At 44.6% G+C, this 21,642-nt stretch overlaps 1 long non-coding RNA gene across 1 annotated transcript in view; it reads left to right on the top strand.

Annotated features, from left to right (window-relative positions):
* Positions 1-736: 736 nt before the first annotated feature.
* LOC109262280 (uncharacterized) overlaps positions 737-21,642 on the top strand; it is a 46,911-nt gene continuing 26,005 nt past the window's right edge. Inside the window, exon 1 of the long non-coding RNA XR_002077696.2 lies at positions 737-792. This is a non-coding gene — a long non-coding RNA (uncharacterized LOC109262280). The remainder of the gene's footprint in view (positions 793-21,642) is intronic.

The raw sequence follows: 21,642 nt of genomic DNA on the forward strand, positions 1-21,642 counted from the left end.
CCTACTGACTTTGCAAGTCACATGGAGAGGTAATTTCGAGATGGGTAGCTACTTCTTCCCAGTTGCTTAATGAGGGGCTCTGGGCCAACTTTGGGGATGGAGGTGGTAAAGGATCTGGGGATATGGAATGAGTCCTTAACATAGACAATGGCCAAGATTTTGTTGAGGCTCTGGGGAAGGCTCTGGTAGGTGCATTTTGTTTTGTGTTTTACTTGCCCTCACGGAATTATTCTTATTTACTTGCTTTGTTTTGCTATGTTACATTCTTAAGTACTCCAGTTACTAGGGCTGGAAGGTGCAGTTGAAAGTGGGGAAGCAGGTGTCTTGTGGGGAGGTGAGTGTGGAAGCGGGTCCCTTGTGAGGAGGTTGGTTCATGGTAGTTTCTGGTGTTCAGCCATCCCATTTATTTGGGGAGAAGTTAGTGTGTGTGTGTGTGTGTGTGTGTGTGTGTGTAGGTGTTGTCCTAAGCAGACACACTCACTAACCTTATGCTTATGTCTTCTATGTCTGTACAAAATCAGGAATAAAATGAAGCACCGAGATTATTATCCAGCTTAAGCCTCATGGCAGAAAATTAAGAAAGGCTTCCAAATTTTTGGTTAATAGTGATATTGCTAAATCTCACCCCTGCAACTGGTAGGCTGGCCGCCCTTCCTCTGACTCAGCCTTGCTCCCCACTGCCCTTTCCCTGGATTGACTGAAGCCATGTGAGAAATGAACCCGTGCAATTTAGCCACTGAGAACCTACACAGAAGCAAAAGGGCGCCAGGAGATGCTTGTTTCCTGAAGCTGGTGAGGTTCCTGATCTTTATCATTAGTGTTCTTGTCACTCTAGTGGTTGCTCCTGTCCCTTTGGGCTTCATCTCCCAATGCCCCCTTTCTCTCCCTGTCTTCATTCTTCCTTGAGGTACCCCTGGGAAGAGCTTGGCATGAGTCTGTCATGGTACTTTCTGGGCTCTGGAATACTCAGGATTGGGGTTCCCAACTCTAGTTCTGAGACCTGAATCTCAGTCTGTTTCCCCTTCTGTAAGAATACCTGAGTTATGGGGGTTGGTTTGATGCTTAAATAAGGTGTTTTGCTCTCAGTTGGGACTGTTTGATCCCGATGCTGGGTTTCCTGCTGCTTATTCCAGTCACAGTGTCTTGGAGAGTGAGGTCCTGAGCCAGGTGGACTCTGGGGACTATCTGCTGCCTAGCATCTTAGGGCATGAATATCTGAGTCAAATCTGACTATCAAGACAAGCTTAGAGAACCAGTTTCTTTCCTCTGCGTGTTTGCTGATTGGTACTTCATCTTGCAAAGGATAATTTTGCTTGGAATTTTAAATGCATCATCCAGGCCACTCCTAGCATTCTCCTAGCCTTCTGATCAAGATGGAAGAGAGAGAAAGCCTCCTCCACCCACAGAAAGTGTTTACACTTTCCTTCCATTTCATATTCTGCCCTCTCAGTCATCCTAAATGTTTATTTAACGATGCTCAAAGACCTTTTAAGCTTCCTTGGTTTAATGTTTGCTAAACACCCTGTCACTTCCACTTCTACTGATAATTTCCTGCTTGCTGCAAAATTGCCCTTGGTTACGCACCGTCTGGAAACTCTTAATAGAATGACTAAAGGCTCAGTCTCTCAGCGATGGGCTCCCCACAACTGTGTGGGCAGCCCATGAGGTCAGGGTGCTCTCCGGGGCAGAGAAATGAAGAGGGACTGTGGAGTCGGAAACTCACTTGGAATTCAGGAGTTCCTAAGATTTTTGGGAAAAGTTTCAAATAGTTGGTGACAATTGTCAGAATCTCAGTCAGCAGCATGTTGGTTCATCCCAGATGGCCCCAGGCGCTTGGTTTGGCCCAAAGCCTGGCCCAGAGTTTCTTCATCTTGAGCAGGGAGTGAAGGACATGACCAGACTCCAGGTGGTGGTTTAGCGCAATTCCTGGCACATGAACTACAGAGTGCCCAGGAGAAGAAGCTGGCTCTTTCTCAGGCCACAGGCTGAATGCTCAACCAAACTCTAAGCTCAGCTGATGTTCTGTGTGATCTCTTTTTTCTTCCTAGTGGCCATAAATATACAGCTATAAAAAGATGGACTTCTGGCCACCTTGGCAACAGGAAGTTGGACAGTACTGCCAAATGCAGTTGCACAGGTTATGCACTGAGCAACTCTACAGGGCTAAGCCACATTGTAGCCTAGGTGAACGGCACGCTCTAGAGTTGTGTAGTGACACACATTAGGTGTAGATCCAGAAGCAAGCTGGGCAGTTCTGTGTTGAAGAACTGAGGCAAGGCTGAAGGTGATACCTGTATGGCCAAAACAAGGGATCTCAAGCAAGACTGTCCTCACCATGCCAGCCCCAGGGACATTCTACTCAGTACAGCAATTCTAAATGGGAAAGCTGCTAAGAGGTATATGGTAACCTAAGCTTGTTGGCACTTAAGTATGGCATCCATTCATTCACAAAAAATTTTTTTTTGAAAAATGCAAGGGATTTCTCCACTTCCAAGCTTACAGTCTAGGGGAAGTCATAAAACTGAATCACCAGCTACATCAGGACTTCAAGTTCCTCCAGTAAGGATATTAAACAGCAAGAACTAGAGTATTTCAGAGCAGAGTTAGACCATTGTCAGCTGGAGTGGTTAGGAAACCCTTCTTGGAAGAGATGGGTCTTCATATGTGGCTTGGAGAATGGGTTAGTTTGGATGGGCATGGGGGCCAAAGGAGCAGTGTTCACATGTGCAGTGACTGAGGTGAGGGCCAAAGGGTGGGAAGCATGTGAACTTGGGCCTGGATTGAGAAGTGAGCCAGAGTGGGAGTGAGGAAACATGTTAGTTGACATTGTGTCCATGCCGAGTGGTGGCAGAGACATTGGGATTGTCAAGTGGGGCTAGATTTGAGAGGTTTTAATCCATAATACACTCTGTTGGAGAGCATAGAAGGCTTCTGAGTGGGACAGGCTTACGAAACAAGAAGAGTGCTGCAGATGGATCCCCCTCCTTTTTCACCCAGGCTTCTCCCACTTAGGGAGAGCTCAGGAAGTCCTCTCAAGAGAACCTAATGGGGACAATTAGCCAATTGTCTTAGGCCCACACCTCTGCCCTTCCCCAACCCGAGTTCCATTCTCTCTAGGCCATAGTAGAGCTACCCACAGGGACAGTGGTGGCTGTCTTTCCTGGAAGCACAGCCAAATCTCTAACAATGACCACTGCACAGTGGGTGAAACAGGCCACATTCCCTCTTGTTGCTCCTCATTGTTAATGGCTGGCTACTTCTAAATGACTGAGAAACTCTGCCATTTCATGTGGTCTGCAAAGGCCTTTCCTGACCACTGTGGAGGTGGGGAACCCAGGTAGGAAGAACCTCAGTGAACCCCAGGAGTAGATCTCGGCTAATGAGGGGCTGCTGCCCTACTGCTGTCCCTCTCCAGGGTGTCAGTGTCCAATGGCACACCCATAAGTTGCCATTGGCCGTGTTCACCAGAGCAAACATGTATTTGAGATGATGTTGCATGAGATGGCTGTAGGCAGTTTGGTTACTTCAGTCCCAAAGACCTCAGCCAGTATTAGGAACAGGGCCTCCACACCAGTTAGCTTTTCCCTCAAGACCCTTGCTCCCCAGTTTGAGCTTGTGGAGATCTTTCATCTCATCCTGGTGAGGCTGAGGCTTCTCTGGGAGTTGACTATCCCGGGCTTAGAGCCTCCCTGTCAAACTCCTATTCTCAGTCTGAGAGCAAATTGATGAAGGACAAGAGCAATGGGCCTGTCTTGCTTCCATTCAGTCTGTCAGTGAGCAAAACCATCTGCTCCCAATTATAGCTGTGGAGGCTGAGCAATGGATTGATGGGGCTGTCTCCTAAGCTGATAGGAAAACCCCATCAGGCTGTAGCTTCCCAGAAAACCATCAACGCATCTCCTTATCAGCCTGGAGGAGCTGCCACTGAGCTTGAATGGTGACTGTCATTGGCTAGATGCAGGCTTTGCAAAGCAAAAACAGAAAGTGGTTCCATTTCAGTAGTTCTCAATTCTGACTTGTGAGGCTCACTTGAGAACTGATGAGGATTTCCTATTCCAAACAATGGAGAGGCAGACCAGCAGCACAATCCATTATGTCTTCTGACTTCAGCATGCCAGAGGGAACCTGGTGAAGCCAAGATGTATCATTTTAGAGCAAAAGAAGGTGCTTCAAAGTGTCAGAGCCTTACAACACTGTTGTTGAGCTCTGGAGTGACTGAGACTCTAGGACTGTGGAAGATTCTAGAAGTGAGAGCCACTTCTTGTCTTCTTGGGTTAGGAGGCCTCTAACCTTTTCTGTTCCTTGTAGAATGGTATCTGAATTTCTCCTGTGGTGGCCTTAAAGCAGATCATGGGACGGTTAGCAATTCTCTTTTCTTTTACTGTTTGTTGTATCAAAGACAGATCTTAGATCTCTTCCTATATACCCCCTGGACTTGGACCCTAAGAAACTGGGGCTTAGGAGGTGGAGTAACACATTGAGGGTCACGAAGCTAGTGAAGGAGGAGTTGGACTTTGAAACCTGATCTCTTCACTTTCAACCCAGGGTTCTTTCCCTCCCACCAAACTGCTTTCCCCTTTCTGAATGTTTACATCTCAATCAGTGCCAGGAAGGAGGTGGGGATTCCACCTTCTGAGCCCTGGCAAAAATATCTTAAATCCACCCTCCTCCCCATGCACAAACACACATAGACATGAACACACAATTGATTCTAATGGAAGGGAAAGTTGAAAACAGAAATTCTGGGGCAGATGCCTGGCCCCAGCCCTGACCTATTAAATCAGAATGTTCCATGGTGAACACAGCTCTATAGGCATTCTGAAGTTCAGCCAGCCTTGGGAACCATGGCCCCATGAGTGCTTTCTGGGGGGCCCCAAGGACAGCAATGCTGATCTGATGGAGGTGAGGGGCAATTGAGGCTTCTGTAGGGCGGTTTGAACAAAAAATCTCTGCTTTTCAATTCTTTCGAGTGAGGATGGCTTATGATAGGGAGGGAGCAGGTGGGAGTAAGTGAGACCTGATGCCATGACCATGCAAGTCTTTGAGGACAAGAAACCTCTTGACTGTACAGTCCTGGCTCAGTGCTGTGGACATGAGCAACCTCCCTGACTATTATTAAATGAATCGACGCTGCAGCTGGAGATTGTGCCCTCGTGCAGCTAGGAAAGGTCTCCATCCTGCTCTGTGGATGCTGCCCATTCAATCCCAATCGACTTAGCCAAATTCAACACATGCTGGTGAAGCCTCTGCCGAGTGTAGTCCAGATGCTAGGGACCACACACATCTGGGTGAGCTGAAAGCTCTGACCTCAAGACCCCTTGCCTAGAGAGGGGAAAGCCTCAAAGCGCCGGGATCCCTGGAAGAATGGAAAACTGACCCCAGAGGTATTGGGTTCTGATCCATAAGTGCAAACCCAAATCTTAGCTGTTCTTCAAATAGCTTTATTGGGAAAAGAACTGTCATGTAGGTCTAATCATGTGTGTGTGTGTGTGTGTGTGTGTGTGTGTGTGTGTGTGTTTTACAAAATACTTTCTTAGGCAGCCTGAAGCACTCATTCACTTTTGTTGACCTTTTAGTTATCATTAGCATTTTCAGGGTGATGATATCATTATTAGAAATGAATGGCTCTGTAGAACAAGGAGGTGGCTATGGCCAAAACTCAGTCTGTCCATCCATCCATCCATCCATCCAAAATTTGTCACTAATTTTTGTCTGAAGTAGACAAGGTGGGTACGTACATAGGTTCTCAGACAGTTGATTCACTGAAATGGAGGAAAGCAGCTTGGAAAAATGCAAATCCTGTATATGGAGAGGTTTTCAGGGGAGGTTAGCAAAACTTCAGAGCTTTTACAAAAGTGGAGTTCAGAAATGTTGAAGAAGTTTTAACTCTGTGGCCTCAGGCCAGTGGCAGGAGAGCTGACAGGGACTTTGAGTACATAGAAATGACTGCCAGGTCCCAGGTAATCCTGTGTCTGATAAGGTAAGGGATTCCAAAATTTAGGAAGAGGGAGACTGAGACCTGGAGGAAAAATAGTTGCTTTTCCTTATAAGAGTTGTAAAGAATTTTGCTTTTTAAAGTTGGAAAGATGATTACTGGCTGAACAAACTATCCTTCAGGCACCTGGTTAGTATGGTTACTTTCTGGAAGACCCCAACTCCCCTGCAGAGCCTGGGGAATTGCCTGTCAAGCCTCATAAATGTTGCCACAGGCCCCGGGACTCCTCAGCGGGTGTGTGCCTATACATGGTCTCGCCACCTTCGGGACTTGTTCTCAGCGAGCGCTGTCTCCTTTCAGGCTTGGGTTTCTCCCTGCCCACACTGGGCCCACCTCTGCTTCCTGGCAGATCCTTGTGCTGGTCACGGCCACAATCAAATCATCCCTGACATTTGTATAATCTCTTTATAGTTTACAAAGTGCCTATCCTGCACCATCTCATCAGCTTCTCCCAGCAGCCGTGAGCAAAAGGACATGGGTTAATTAGGCAGTCAACACACATTTACGGAGAGCAGACTGTGGGTGGGGGCCAGGCACAGCTAACCGGGTTCTTGCCTTTAAGAACTAGATCGTAGGCTCTCCGAGAGCAGTGCCCTTGTGCATTTCTCCTCAGCATGCTCCCAGCTCCTAGCAGAGTGCCTAGCATACAGTGGTGCTCGATGAAAGGATGAATGAATGAAAGCTGTCAAGTAAACTCTTAGTTCTCCCTGGGTGGAAGAGATGAGGCAGAGAAGAGACTGGACTGGCTTGCCCATGGTCACGCAGGTAGGGCATGGCAGATGCAGAAATTCCTGCCTCCATACCCCACCCATCCCTTCCCCTCCCTACAGGCCTCTTGAAAGCAGGGAGCTGCTCTGGGAACAAGCAGAAGTGGTCACTGCCAGTAGCGCTCCTGTTTGAGGAGGAATAACTGGCAATGACAATGAGAAAAACTGGGAGCAAGCCTGGGAGCTTGGGAGCAAGCAGGACCTGGGTGGTGTGGCTGCAGGAAGCTCCACCCTCTCCCCCATCGAGTGACTTCAAAGAGGTCTGAAGCATCTATGCATCGGGAAAGCCAACACAGGCTGTTCTCAGGATGTTCCCAGGAACTCTGAGCCTCTTCCCAGAATGTCTCAACCTGAGAAAGCACATCCCAGGCTACAGCCACTTTCCAGAGGGATGCAGCCAGCTGGCAGGCCCAGAGCTGCTCAGGCTTGCTCTTCCCTCAGGAAGCAGCCTTGATAGGATTGGGGAAGGGGCCAAGCTGCCCACCTTCCAGTTCCCCCAGGCCTTGGGGCACTCAGGGGAGCAGGGAGGGTGTGTCTTGGAAGGTGAGGCTCTTCAGGGGATGACTTATCTATCGTGCACAGGGCTCCTTCCTGCAAACAGCTTCCAGGGGAGGCTCCTGGTCCCATGGTTGGCTGCACAGTTGCCTGTCCTGGCAATCTGTGTTTGTGGAAGCTCTGCAGAGCAGTCCCAAGGGAAGAGAATGTGATGACTAATGGAGACATGTCCCGGCAGATGGGCGGGCGGGCCTGGCACAGGACAGGCTTCTTGCTGACACAACACGGGCTCACAGCGCAGGCTAGCTGCGGCCCCTGGGAGGAGGGGGGTGCAGGCTCCTGGTAGGTGGGCACGCAGGGTCTCTTCCCACAGACTCACAAGGGGCAGCATCTACTTGAGGACTGATCAGACGGGAACCTACCTCTCCCTGCCGCAATGGCTGGAAAGGAGAGAAGCATGAAGCAAAGTGATGGAGGTAACTAGCTGGCAGGACATAGAGCCAGTTCCATGCCCAACTCCCAGCTGGGTGATAGGAAGCAAGCTTGTGAATGGCTCTGAGCTATGGCTTTCTCAGCCATGTTGGGAATATAACGGTATCCTTCACTTAGCTCCCTCTACACAGAGTTGCTGTGAAGGTCCAGTGAGGTGTGTGGGTTTTTTGTTTTTGTTTTTGTTTTTTTTAACCTCATTAAGCAATAACTTGACAAACTGATAAGTGTTGCCTGACATAGGGGTTTCATGCTTCTACCCAATGGCTGGTGGCAGACAAGTGCAAGCCAGAGTTGTTGATCACTTTAAGTATTGTGAAGTTCACCACCATCTTAGACTTCAAACATGCCTTATGTCCTCTCCAGAGTTTTTCCCGGTGACTACTTTCCTCATCTCTCCAACATATTATGCCTGGCAGCCTTACCTTTGTGGCTGTTCCTGTACCCAGCCCTGTGCCATCCTGGGCTCTGGAGATAGTCGCCCTGCCCCATCAGTTCCTGACATGTGACTTCAAACAGGACACTGGCCTCTGCAGAGGCTCGGCTTCCTCTTTCCACAATCAAAGATGTGGAAACACATCTTTATTAAGCTTTATTAAGCTTATTAAGCTTTATTAAGCTTTATTAAGCTGTTTGCTTTAAAGGACTGACATGAGATACTGCATGAGAAAGTGCTGGAAAGCTGTACAGATGTCAGTTTTTCTCATTGTCATTGCCAGTTATTCCTCCTCAAACCGGAGCGCTATTGGCAGTGACCACTTCTGTGAGCCACACTCCAGACTGCACTGGGGGGTGCTTTTCTCTTCCTCTTCCTTTCCCTTTCCTCTGGGCGAGTCCAAGGGCACAGCACGATGACCTCATTGTTTGATAGCTCAGAGTTGGGGTATAAGGCAGGAGGTCCTCCTGCCTTCCCAGGCCTTCCCAGTTACCCTGGATTATCTTGTGATGCAGTGCGCATTATTGTACACAGGAGTCTCCAACAATCAGCCAGGTGCAGGCAGGCGGGCTCCTGGAAGATGCCAACATGACAGACACTTCCCAAAGAAAATAAGCTGAACCGGGAGGTTACTCATGCCTACGACCTCCTGGAGCCAGGGAGAAGAGGCTTTTATGGAGCTGTTTCCTGCTGTTCACTGACTCTCCTCCTAAAGATGCCTGAGAGGTTGGCCACATCTTAGCTGACACTAAGGGAAAAATCTGGAAAAAAAAAAAAAAACAAGGAAGATTTCTCTATGAGAAAGTCAAGGGTCTTGGGTAAGGATGTGTTTCTCTGGAACAGGGTACACCTCTTGCAAGACATTTTAGAAGATGGGGAGACATGCAAGGCTGCAAAACCAGACATCAGTTACCATGTCTTTGGGCAAAGACAAAAAGTTCTGGGTGTGAAGTAAGTCAGCACACAGAACACTTGTACTGGAATGAAGATTGTAAGATTACATAACCATTTTCTAGGGGCACGGGGTGGGGGGGGGCACCAGATTTTATCATTTTATTTTACCTAGTGTGAGACCTTTACTCTAGTTCTGTGCTAGTCACTAGCCATGTGTGGCAATTAGAGTTTAAACTAACTGAAATTAGACAAATGACAAGTCCATTCCTCAGGCCCACTAGCCGCATTTGAAGTGCTCCACAGCCACATCTGGCCAGTGGCTACTGTCCTGAAGAGCACAGATGTAGAGCATTCCCACCACTGCCTGAATCTCTCTTGGACAGGGCAGCTCTCATCTGCCCAGACATTCTTCTGTTTGGGGGTGGGAAGCCACAGAGGAAATGAGAAGAGTTATTCAAGAAATGTGAAGAGGAAGAACAACTTAACATTCAGCCATTGACGTCCAGAATCTGATCCTTCAACAATAAAATGGCTGTGCAAGCCAGACTGTTGTCCTGAGAAACAAATTTCTGTATCTCTTTACCCACCCCACCCTGCCCCCTTTAACATTTCAGCAACTGAGCATGGACAACTCAGCTTGGAAATTTCTCCACAGCATAGAAGAGAGCCAGACTTAGCTGCAGAGGGAAAGTGGGTGTGAAGTAGGAAAAGCAAAATACAAACCAGACCATGTATTTTCGGAAGCACAGGCAGGGTGTGTGTTCTGCCTGAAGAATGTGGACAGAAGAGAAAAAAGAGTGAGAACTGGGAAGCACCTGGACCTATGTTTGTGGAACCGTCCTCTCCAGTCCTGGGCTGGTGAGGGGCAGGGGAGTCCAGCAGGATGGAGGCCATACTGAACAGAGCCTGCAACACATCAACCTATGCACAGCCATGCTAAGGTCAACCTGTGGCTTACATAGGGTAGCCTTGGGAGCCCCTGTGGGCTGACCTCCTCAGGCTGCCTTTGGTCATGTGTGGTGTGGACACTGGGCTGGCAGCCAAGGGGTTTTCCATGGCATACACCATGACAGACAGAGGTGGCCCACTCTAAGGCTGGTGTTGGACTTCTAGGGCACTGAACCAGATGGTGGGTAGGCAAAGCATCAGCATCTGTATCCAGTAGTGGGGCCAAGGCAGTCTGAGGTAGATACTTAATTCTGCTAAAGGTAAGCAAGACCAGCCTGAGAGAGATCTACACTGCAGCCTTCTACTGGTAGACAAAGGATAGCATCCAGACACTGGAGGAGGTTGAGAATACCAAACCCGAGGTCTCTGCTCCATTCTTGCTGATATAGGATGCGCAAGTGCCCCTCTTTTCATGCACCCAGAGAACATTTTGTAAGGAGAAGCAGGAGGAGGGAAATTTTATCTTAGTAACAGAATTTTTAGCCAAATGAGTCTGTCTGTTTCCTGAAAAAGCTTTTAACATGACTGGATTAGAGTAAGTTTAAACTGGATGTAGTTAATATTTTTCTTGTTAATCAGTAGGTGGAGACTCCAGAGGGAAATATCAGATTAGCTATTGGCAAACTAGAAACACTACATTTTCTCTGTCCGTCTGTGTTGTGGTGGGAGTTGAATCTAGAGACCCTGACATATGAGCAAAAACTGAGTTGATGATCAAGAATCAACACCACTCAGAAGACCAGACATGGTAGGATTAGAGCAATGTGAGACCCAGAGAAAAGGACCCAACTGGGTGATCATGGGGACCTCCACCATACTGGTTCAGAATGATGTCTTTTGTCCTAGTGAGGAGGAAATGAGACCTGCTGTCAGAATCTACTAGATAAGTTATACATGTGACCTTCATGGTTAGTTGTATCATGTCATATCAGTTGAGATACTGCAAGTGACACAAAACCCAACTGAAATTAGCAAAAAAGGGAGTTTACTGCTTTATGGAACTAAGAGTATAATATTCTCTCCCAGCTTTGGGTGTGGTTAGATGCAGGGCTCTAATGATGCCAGTACGTCTCAGTCTAAACTTTTCTCTCATCTCTGCTGTTCTTCATCTTGGCTTCACTGCCAAGTAATTCTCCAGTGACAATATGGCTGCCAGTAGCTCCACGAACCCAGCAGGATCAACTCATGTCCTTTCCCCAGAGTGCCATAAACTGTCTCATTGCATTTCATTGCCACTGATTGTTTCTGACAGGCATCTCTCATTTAATTGCTGTGACCAGAAGAATTCCGTGCTCTAACTGGCCATGTGTCAGTTCACACATCTACCTGGAGGCAGATGTGGAGTTAACCCCACGTGCAGGTGACACATGGATGGGTGGGGGAGGGAGAAAGGATGCTGAGCAGTCAAAAAACTGTGGTGTAAACTGTATTTGTTAATTGTTATACAAGGCAGTGGAGTTGGTCATTCTCAAGAGATTATTTTGTTAACATTACAAGGACTTAGGCTTTAGGTATTGGCAGATAGACTGTAGGTAAATATCTACTGACCTGACTTGACTTTTTCATCATCATAGTCAAGATTCTGATGTTCAGAGTGGACTGAAGGGCACTTACAGAATTTGTCAGAGTACACGGTGTATTTTGAAGGCATGCCTTGCAGTACCAGTTCTCCTGAGTCCATAGGAAATATTGTGGCCAAAGGGTCATTAATGTCTAACCTTCTGTTTTATTCTGGTTGTGATTCTAAAGCCCAGACCATTGGTGACCCCTGGAATTTGCCCTTGGGTCACAGGACACTTTAAGATATTGTTGAGGAGGTTGTGCATATTTACATCAGCTTTCAAGGTGAAATATTTTTAGTGTTTTTTTGTGGCTGCTACTTGTTTTTCTTTCTCTTTCTTTTCATTTACTACCATTGATTCAAAGCCCTTAAGCCCAAAGAGGACATAAGATCAAAGAGACTCTGTAACTGGAGGGAGTGTAGCAGTGGAGAACCTGGAAGGTATTCTAGAGGTCTGGACAAAGGACAACAGATAATTGTCAAAGTCTCCGTTTTTATGTTCCCCAGACTTCACTTATGGAGTCAGTAGCAGATTGAATGTTGTTCCCTAAAATTTATGTCCCCCTGAAACCTTAGAATGTGACTTTATTTGCATATAAAATTTTGCAGATATGATCAGTTAAGATGAGTGCATACAGGATGAGAGTGGGCCCTAGATCCAATGACTGGTGCCCTTATAAGAAGAGAGGTCACAGAGAGACACAGGGAGGAAAGCCATGAGGATGGAGGCAGTGACTGGAGCTACAAGTCAGGGAATGCCACGGAATGCTGAACTGGAAGAGATAAGAAAGGATTCCTCCCTGGAGCCTATGGAGGGAACACGTCCGTGTTGGCTCTTGACTTTAGACTTCTAGCCCCCAGAACTGTGTGAGAACCAATTTCTGTTGTTTTAAGCACCCAATTTGTGGTAATTTCTTACAACAGATCTAAGAAACAAATACAGGGGCTTTTAAAGAAGTCTAAGGCCTGGAGACTTTGATTGAGTCAGAGAGTGGACATAGTGACATAGAGGTCCCCTTGGAGGATCCTTAACAGGGTCTGTTTGAAGGATTAATTTTTGCTTCCAGACAAGGTTTACCCATCCACACCACATTCTTCTATAAGGCCACCACATTTGGCTCTACAGTTCGCATAGCTCAAGGGGTGAGAAGAGACAGGAATCTTGTCTGCTCCATCAGCCAAGCCCTGTGTGTTTGTGCAAAAATAAATACTCTGGAGGAGGGAGTTTCTTTTCTTCACTGCTCTGTCTGTTCCTCAAGCTGCATGCCATAGGGTTGAAGTTGCCCAGATAGGGCACCACTATCTAATTCACACAAAGCCACCATATAGACAGCAGTGGCCTTGATCTGGCTCTACAGAAGCCCCAACATTGCCCCTCCTTAGGCAGGATCCTTTGTTCTTTCCGTAAGCACACTCCTCCAATGCACACACGTTTTCAATATTCAGTTAATCCCCATTATTTGTGGATTCTGTGTTTGTGAATTCATCTACTTCCTAAAATTTATCTGTAATCCCCAAATCAGCACTCATGGTACTTTTGCAGTCATTCATGGACATGCCAATGAACATTTCGTTCTTCTAATGAGTGTGCTCCCAGCTGATGATCCACTGTCACCTTGTTTCATACCGTTTCAAACAAGTGTCCTTTTGGTGATCGATTTAGTGCCACATTTTTTGCATTTTTGTGCTTTTTGTTAGTGCTTTTGGTATTTAAAATGGCCTGCAAGGGTGAGGCCAAAGTGCTGTCCAGTATTCTTAAGCACAAGAAGGCTGTGATGTGCCTCCAGAGAAGATACATGATCGGTAAGCTTCATTCAGGAGTGAATTATCTTGCTGTTGGCCTTGAGTTACACTAATGAATCAACAATAAATATTTTTTTAAAGGTGTCTTTAAATTGAAAAAGGCATCAAATGAGGTTATGTATTAATAGGTTGATGAGAATGTGACTAACCCTGAATTTTCTCTAGGAGCAATGGTTCCACACTCATTCATTCTGTGTTGGCAGAGGCTTTATAGAACATAACTACTGCGAATAGCAAAAACCAACTGTGCATTTTTCAACTAGGGCCTGTGAGGAGAATGGGGACGAATTGGTAAGCATTGATACCCCAAAGGGCCTCTCTCTATGTAACAAAATGAAGAAAGCCCTAGATTACTGGAGCTCTAGAAAGTTCTCGGTTCACATGTGCAAAGATCACTGCTTTCATGTAGCCAGCAACTGCAGAGCACCCATGACATGGGGTAGGGCAGTGCCAGTGCGAAGTTAGGTTTCCTCCTTGAGAACTGAGCACACTCTCCACAGCAGTGATTTACTCAGCAACCATCCGGGACCCCCAAACAAAGTGAGGCAAATGAAAACAAAATAAAAACAAAACAAAACAAAACTAGAGATCTGGCTGCAAATAGGAGTACAGAAATCAGAGCAAAAAAACAATAAAAGCAAACTATTACTTAACAACAGGCATCTCACAGGAAGCCATCGCTATTGAGTCAGCTGAGTTACATGGAGCAGATGGGAAGAAATTTCAGAATAGAAGTAATGGAGAAATCCGTTCATTCTCTCTTCAAGATGTATCAGAGTCACTTTCATTATTTTAATTCCCATTAAAACCAAACCAAAACAGCTATACCAAAATACCAAAAAAGGAGAAGAAGATAAAGGGTCTCCCTGTTCATCATACCAACTAGTCTGAGAACTTCACAAAGCCAGTTAGAAAGCAACTGTGAAATTCTAAGACTGGAAACACTGGCCCAGGGACCTGATTTATAGGAACAGTAATTCACCCACCAGTAATTCAGAATTTGGATTATTTTCAGAGGGTCAACATTTAAGTTTACCCTGGAGCTTACCTGAAGAAATTTAACCTTAACAAATGACTCATTTCACATTAAAAAAAAATGGAAAGAAATGACTCATAATGCAAACTAATATTGGAAAATAATTTACTCAAGGGGAATGTTAAAACACTATGGAAGAGAACAATCTTTTTAAATTAGCCTCAGGCAACAAGGGGCCAACTAGCACGTATTTATGGTATTTTTAGTGCCTTCTCATGCAAAGTGCTCTGTAGATTCCTAGCTTAAAAGCAGTTTTTGCCACTGAGTAACCTTGTGTGAGTTACGTCAAAGTCTTATTGAGCCTGAGTTTCTTTACATGAAACTATCTAAGTCATAGGGTCATTGTAAAAGTCAAATGACAATTCACAGGAAAGAGCTCTAGCAATTATGAAAGGCCATGCGAATGGTAGTAATTATACTTACTGCAGCCACCTGAGTGTTACCCCAGGCTCATTCCCCACCATGCTCTTCAACTGGCTCTGTGCTCCAGGGGAGCAAGACTACCACATGTTCCAGGTACTCTCTGCATTGATTCAGACTCTTCTCTTCCTTCTTCATGGGTCCAAATGCTAACCCTTTCCTCATGACCCAATTTATATTTTATTGCTTCATCCAGCTGTATGAAAACTCTCCTTCCTGTGAACTTCTATAGTATGTTGTCTGCACATAGATTAAGTCACATGGCTTGCTGAGCCTTATATGGCAGCCATTTTGTGTGAAAGTTTTATATTCTCTACTGAGAATATAAGCTTTATACTCACTACTGCAGGCTCCTTGAGGACCAGGATGCCTCTCTTCCACATATTACTTAACCCAGTGACTTCCATGTAGCTTGTACACAACACCTTATTGAATGTGTTATACATTTCCTAGGAGGTCTCCTTTGAACAGGCTGTAACTTCAAGGGTTCTTTGAAAAATATGACTGTCTCAGGACACTCAATTCTGCAGATATGGTCTGATCCAAGGGTTTTAGGAAGGCTAATCCAGACTCAAAGTGTAGGTTGGAACCAAGGTACAGGTCCATAGCTCACATGGATTTGGGCTAGCAAGGGTCAGAATCAGTGCAGTGGAAAACACCAAGGAAGAATTTAATGTGCTAATCCTTGCAAAAAAGGAGTTGCCCAAAATTATGTTTGTAAGGGTAGTAATTAGCAAAACTTCTTGGTTGACTGCAAGTATTACGAATAATATCTGTTCCCCTTTACCTACCAATACCTGTATTTGTTTTGCTTCTGAAGGGAAAGAATTTATGAAGAAGCAAGGAACCCCCTCCACCATCTGTCCCCTCAAAAACAGTGGAGGGTGGATGGATGTTATGGAATCTGTTTCCTTGCAGCCTTGTGCCATCAGTTTGATCTTAACAGACAGGGGACTGGAGGTTAGTACTCACTGCTGATAGAAATATTTGAGGGACCACAGGACTCTACAGTCAGGCCAAGATGCTTCAGCCCCTAGCAGGGTTCCTGGCTTTTCTGCCTTTCCAGGAGCCAGCATTCCAGGGAATGGAAATATTGGGAGCATCTGGAGTTGCCTTGGCAGAAGCAATGGGCAGGGGTGAGGTGATCTACTATAAGAGGCCTTCTTGGGGGAAGCATGGGCAGATGAGAGGGTGAGTGGGCAGAAGGACAAAGCAGACTGGTTTAAGGCCACCTGAGAAGTGGCAGTGTAGAGCTCCTAGAAATGCCAAGAGTATATTTGGGCTTGAGTTCCCACTACTGCTTGGGGAGTCACTATGGATCTGGCAAAACTTTGGGTGCCATCTTACTTGCAAAGGGATTTGTGCTTCGGGCACACTAGAAGCATCACTGGTCACCAACAATGGAGGCACTTGATTAAAATGTATTTATTTTGATGATCAAAATTCAAATGGTATGAAATAGTATGCAGTCTGCATCCAATCCCTCTTCCCCAGACATCATTGTTGCTCTCTAGAGGCAATCAGTGTTACCTTTCCCATGTGTCCTTAGAGACATTTCATACATACAGAAGTATAAGTATGTATTTTCCTCTCCCACTTTTGTTGGAGCAGATGACAACATTGTATGTCATATATCATCCTGAACTTTGCTTTTTTTTTTCCACTTTAACATGATATCACCAGCAGCTTAAAAGCTGCCCTAAAAACTACCCATCCCAATGTCTTGTTTAATAGCTACATAGTAGTCCAGTATATAGATGTACCACAATTCATTTGAACAATGTTCCCTATTGATGAACATCCAGGTTTCCCCCAGTACTTTGCTATTATAAGCAGTGCTAGAATGAATAATCTTGGGTATATAACATCTCATGTATATGTGAGTTTATACTCACAAATACATGTGTTTGACAATTGCTTGCAAATGAAGTTGCTATGTCACAGGTGTATCCAGTTGTAATTTTGATACATATTGCCAAATTACACTTTAGAGAAGTTGTACCAAGTTATACTCCAAATAGCAGCTCATGAGCTTACCTATTTCCCTACACCCTTGCTCACAAAGTTGGCAACAGGTATGGCACCAAAATTTTGTATCTTGTGCCTATCTGAAAGGCAGAAAAACAGTAAAGGATACAGTTTTAAGTTGCTTTTGTCTTATTGTGAATGAGGTTGAACACACTTTCCTGTGTTTAAGATCCATTTTTATTTTCTTTCCTATGAATTGTCTATTCATGCCCTTTGCCCGTTTTGTTATTGGTGGTTGTGTTTGGTCTCTTAATTTTGCAATGCTTTTTGTATATTAGAGAAATCTGAATTGCAAATCTTTCATCATTTGTTGTTTGTTATAGATCATTTTAAATAACAGTAAAACATACCATTGGCCTAGTTTAGCTACTTTACTTAATCAAAATGTACACAATTATATTCCTGAAAAAGAGTCCTATACAAGTTAAATGTTCACAAGTGGGGAGACTTTTCTATTCAGATGCAGAGCAACGTGATAAATACTGATTTGCAAGAGTCAGAAAAGCTTACAGAACACCTGTGTTTGGCACTGTGAGAAATACAAACCAGTAGGTTTTAAAATCCATGATTGCATAAGCCAGAAGTGGTGGACCAGTAAAATGGTTGGAACTGGGAAGAGAGGCGTGGACAGAGGACAAGGGTGAGAATCCCTTTTACCCTGTAAAAGAGGACACTGCATGAAGGGACTCAGGAGTCCCTGAAAGGGCAGGAGCAGTGTGGTGAGGTAGGGGCTGTGTCAGCCACAAGGCCAGGCCTTGGAGAGGTCAGGTCAGCAGCAACTGGTCAGTACTGACAAGGGAATCAAGGCCCAATGCCTGGAAGGACCAATTTCCTCACCAGCAAACTGCCTTTGCCTCTTCTGTGGCTGGGTCCATAAATAAATCTCTGATCTCTTCCACTGTCATCCCCAGTCCAAACCATTACCCAGAGCTCCTAGAGTAGGGTTCTAGAAGCCCCAAACCAGTTCATAAGGTATAGGTCTAAGCCAGCCAAGGTAGGTAGTGCAACTTCATACCATTCTATCTCCCTCTTCAGTTCCTGCCTGGGGCTCCATTCCTCTGTTACAAACACTAAGAGAAAGGGAAAAAGCAACAAACAAATTTGTTTTTCTCTGAAGAATAAAACTAGCTGGCAGAACTCAGGCCTGCTAGGCATGGTGGAACAAGATACTAAAAGAACTTCAGGAGGCCAATGCCAAACACAAAACCAAGATATATTATCTACAGTAGTAGTATCATTTGTTGATAGTTATTGGAGTTATATCTCAGTAAATAATTTTTGTTGATTAGACTGGTTAGAAACTTTAGTCTATTTATATTCTAGCCCTGCAGAATTTCTGTGGTCAGACTAAAAATGTTGAAAATCTGCCTTTTTTGGTAAGGTCTAGGAATGCCTCCTTTCCAATTCCTCACTTTTTGTATTTCCTATGCTCCTTGGCTAAGTTTCTCAAATTTGTATACAAATGCAGGTCACATTCCTTCCTGGACACATAGAGTATTGGAATAGTCAAAGCCATCTTCAAATGTGGCCTCAAGATCATCAATAAACAAGTTTTGTCTATAACAATGTGATAATGGCCTACTGATTACCTATTTGTGATAGATACTATGTACTTTATCTCTAAGTCTCTCAATTATCCAAGGCAGGAATGATACTCTGTTTCATTGGTGAAGCAACCAGAACTTAGAAAGGTGAAACAATCTCCTGAGATCATATAGCTAGTAAGTGACAGAGCCGAGATTTGAACACAGTTTAAAAAAACTTTTTTTAATGTTTTATTTATTTTTGAGAGACAGAGAGTGAGCAGGGGAGGGGCAGAGAGAGAGGGAGACACAGAATCTGAAGCAGGCTCCAGGTCCTGAGCTATCTGCACAGAACCCGACATGGAGCTCTAACTCACGAACTGTGAGCTTGTGACCTGAGCCAAAACTGGATGCTCAACCGACTGAACCACCCAGGTGCCCCTGAACTCAGTTTTGTAAACCCAAGACCTGAACAGTTGTTACTACCCCCTGCTATATGCTCTACTGCCAAATTTCTTTTCTAATCTACCAGATTTAGAGCTCTGTAGCATCTCAAGATTGTTTCAGTTTTCTATACCCAAAATAGTAGGTCTTGATCTAAATGGTAAGCATTGTTCTTAAGATGCTGGCGACCTCACAAATGAAAATAATTTTCTGTTCAGTGCAACTGGAGGGTAATTAAACACATACACACAAACAGAGACACTCCTACAATAAATTACTGACCCATATGTTATAGATGACAAGCACATTAGAAGCTTAGAGATACATTAATATCAAGAATTGAAATCTCTGGGGAAGCCTTCCTTGAAGGAGAAAGTTTCTGTTTTGGACCTCAAAAAGTGATTAGGATTTTGAAAGGCTAATAAGAGAGAAGAGGCTAACATTGGCTTATGGCAACGTGGTCAACTAGATGTCCTAGAAAATCTCCCATACAAGATAGCTAACCTTGCTGGATGAAAAATTCTTTTCAAGTGTATCACTGAGTTTGCAAAAAGGTGACAGTAATTCCTAGAGGCTAAAAACAGAAAGTTGCTGATGCCTTTGGCAGTCTTGGTTGTCTAGATCAGGGATTAGCAAACATTTTCTGTAAAGGGCCAGACAGTAAATATCCTTGGCTTTATAAGACCACGTGGTCTCTGTTGCAACTACTCAACTCTGCCTTTGTAGAATGAATGCGGCTATAGACAATACATAAACAAAGGGGTGTAGGAGGATTTCACTTGCAGTAAGCTGGAACTAGGCCATGGGCCATACTTTGCCTATCTCTAATCTAGAATTTTGGAGTTTAATTCCTTTTGTGAATCTTATGATCTCAAGCCCATACAAGGTGAGAAGATAGAACTGAGACAACACTCACACATCAATAGGATCCCCAGGGAAAATATGGATTAAGAGAATGTGGTCCCTGGCAAAGAAAAACAGACAGGGAAACTTGTTTCATCAGGTTGGGCTCTGGGGGAAAAAAGAAAAGTATCTCCACTATGAATTTGTTACTATAAGTAGGTCTACTCATATAGTATTGGGTTTAAATTTATACTACCTGCATTATGCAAGAAACTTCAAACTACAAAATTAACTGAAAGTGGTTCTTGATTGGTAGTGTCTTAGAGCATCTTACCAAACATGAGTTCATAAACCCAAACTACAAACCACGTAAGGAAATAAGCCACTGTGAGCAAGAGTCAACAGAAAAAACAAATTGCAGAATTATTCTGTTAAGGATTTGATGTATTGCAATTCTTGGTTATAGAAAATGTTTAAAGAAATTTTAAAAGGAATAAGAAAGAATAAGAGGCTATTTCAGGCAATAGGAAGAACAGAAGCAAAGATTCATTGGTGGGGATGAGAACATATTAAGGTACAAGGAAAAAGTAGTTCTCAATAGGGTTCATATGAGGGTATTAACAAATGAATGAATCAAGCATTGATTAAATTCATAGTGTTCACCCAGCACTATGCTAGGCACTAGTAGAAGAGATGAATAAGAGATACAATCTCTGTCTTCAAGGAGATTCCAATCTAAGAGAATCAGGTAAATAAACAAACTCCATAAAATGTGATACTTTAATTAAATAAGGTACAAAATATAGCAGAGGCCAATGTGGAAGTTGTCCATTCTACCTAAGGAAGTCAGAATCAGTTTCTTGGTGGACCTCATTCTTGAGTCAAGCTCTGAAGGATCTGTAGGAGTCTGGGCTTTATCCTGTAGGTAATGGGGGAACTACTGAATGGTTTTAAGAAGGGAAGTAAAGTATCAGATTTACAATTTAAAAAAATAATTATGGCTGCAGTACCATGAGTAGAATAGAGAGTGAAGAAATGAAAGGAAGAGCAAATGTGACATCATTTGAGTAGTCATGAAAAGATAAAGAAGTGTAGGTAGATTTGAGAGATATTTGGGAATTTGTTCATTTGGGGATAACATAATGGCAAATTTAATGGCATTAGCTCCACTGAAGACTCTGCAATCTCATAGCACTTGCCCCCATGTGTTTTGGGGGGTTCTCAGGGCTGTCTCAAAAGTGCTCAAGAATGAGTGTACTTCCCCTGCAAGGTTTCTCCACACCCCGCCTCATGGTGCTTCTGCCACCACAGGCTGTTGTGCTATGACCTGGGCAGGGTGGGAGTAGGATGTCTCTTTCGGTGTTGAGCATTCTGAGGGCATGCTGCTTGTTCCCTAATGATTATACAGCTTTTGTGGAAAGGTTCTTCGAGTTGGTATTGACAGACTCCCTACTCTCCATGAGACTCAGAAGAGAACAGTGGGGTAGAGGTCCACCTTCCAGAGCCCATCCTCACAGCACACCTCATTTCTGACAACCCAGGCCATTGTACCTGGTTCCTTCTTCCCTTAGGACATCCAGCAAGAACTAAAGCTGGGGTGTGAGGAAAGAGATGGGTTTTATTCTCCCAGGATCATACTTAGCTTCCGTGCAATGAGCTTCACTGAGCCTTCTCTGTCAGTTTACCAGAAATACCTCCCCTGAGACCTAAGTGGGCCATGCATGAGTCCTAGAGCTCTGAGTCACCAGTGAGATATGGAGTGGGGGCAGAAGGGAGGCTGCAGAAGTTTTTAAGACTAATGGGATATTTCACTGAAAAGACCAGGCAAGGTCTTCAATGCCTGCTTAATTAATCTGTTTTTCCCTATAAGTAAGTACTTCTCTAAGAGTGGACTCCTTTATAGCAATCTCTGAGTTATATGAAGAGCTGGCTCAAATTTTAAATTTTGGGGTCCTATCTG

Source organism: Panthera pardus, unplaced genomic scaffold, assembly GCF_024362965.1.
Source record: "Panthera pardus isolate Hobbes unplaced genomic scaffold, ASM2436296v1 HiC_scaffold_13, whole genome shotgun sequence".
Taxonomy (NCBI): Eukaryota; Metazoa; Chordata; class Mammalia; order Carnivora; family Felidae; genus Panthera; species Panthera pardus.